The following is a 1,870-nucleotide window of genomic DNA, read 5'->3' as shown; positions in this document are numbered from 1 at the left end:
GCGCTATATAAATCCTGTTTATTAATAATATTAATAACCATATAATAGTAGTATGAAAATAATTAGTAAACTATTAAAAGTAAGTAGGATCATATGGGTAATATATCGGTAAAGGATGGGGCTAATTGCACTCCTGGCTCTACTTTAGTGATTGCGATGTCAGGAGGAATTACCTACCTTTTGCCCCTGTAGTGCCCTGTGTTTGCCCCCAGTGCTGCATCCGCATAGATCACACAGTTCTATGTCTGGGTCCAGGTGTGTCCAGGTGCTACTATTGTACAGGTGTCAGTGTCATATACAAAACAACTTCATCTGTTACGTTCACATGATATCAGGTTGGAATATTTTCATTATTGCTCAGCTAGTGAATACACACATTTTATCAAATGCAATCTAACAACGAATCAGGGTTAAATAAATGAAGATATCCTTAAAACCGAAGCTGAACAGATATTTCCATCATCTGCTATTCTGCCAGGGGTCTGTGGTCTACATATTAGCTATCCCCATACACAGCAATTACTGCAGAGAGATTGGAATGTAATATTTGTTTAATAACCAAATAATAGCAACGAATAGATCTGTCACTGGAGATTATTCAACATGATAATGATTAATATTATCAGCATTACAAACATTCATCAATGATACAGAAAAGAGCATCAAAGGTTGGGCATCCATGGTGGGCTAAATTCTAATCATGATAGAGAGAAAAATAAAAAAAATAGATAATTGGATGCAAATATATGTAGGAAGATAGATAGATAGATAGATAGATAGATAGATAGATAGATATAGACAGAAATATAAATGAATATATTGCTGTACATACATAGTAATATACAAATTCTAAATTTTCTAAAAAAAAATCCTAAAAACTAAAATGTCTTGTTTTTGTACGGTTTTGCCTAAATAATGTCACCCAAATCAGACAGCCATGAAGTCGGATTTATTGAATGTTGGTATTGCTATCACAATCTATATTGTATCATTATAAAGTCGGATAATATACAGCTGGCTGTATCAGACTCTCTATTCTGATCGATCAATTTACAATTTTCGTGGCTTTTATCAGCTGTTTATTACAATTATTTCCCAGAAGACAAATAATACAAATTAGATATTAATTACCCTCGTGTTAAAATATTGATAATAATTGGAAAAAATCAGTCGATTTTCATTGTTTTCGTTTACCTAAAATCAATAATTTTTGGGATTGAAAACTGTGACATTCTTGCATCGATATTATCAGCCTGTATTAGTAATGGGAACTGTATCAAACTAATCTATAATATTGTATATATACAATTCCTGATTATTTATGTGTAGTCTGGTATAACAAAATATATTTCCTGCTGTATTAGTATACTAAATATAAAAACTGGCAAACTGTATAATAAAATATCACACATCAGTTGTGTATGAGATTATATTATTGTATACTGCATGCCGATTAAAACTGCATAGATAGCATTAGAAACTTTTGTTATACCAGATATAAATTCAGAATATTCTATGTCACCTGTGTGTTACAGATTGTATGTACTTATTGTTCTTTTCAAATACACCGAAATCAATTCTGTACAATTTAGCATTTCAATTCCTTGTATTCTATCAATCTTTTCACCTGTCCCTGTCTATACAACGTTGTGTACTGTGTCAAAATTCTATCAACTGCACTGCATGTATAATAAGTATTTATATAATTGATGTAAGAAATTGTAGCAAATCACAAATTATATTTTCAGTAGTTTTTATTTTTGTATCAGCTGTACCTAACAATCTATAATATATCAATACAGACATTAATTCTGTGTAACCACGTATCAATGTACAAAGAAAGATAAGTGTAATATTTTTGTATTGTATA

Source organism: Pyxicephalus adspersus, chromosome 8, assembly GCF_032062135.1.
Source record: "Pyxicephalus adspersus chromosome 8, UCB_Pads_2.0, whole genome shotgun sequence".
NCBI classification, from domain to species: Eukaryota; Metazoa; Chordata; class Amphibia; order Anura; family Pyxicephalidae; genus Pyxicephalus; species Pyxicephalus adspersus.
Note: the sequence above shows the minus strand (reverse complement) of the source record.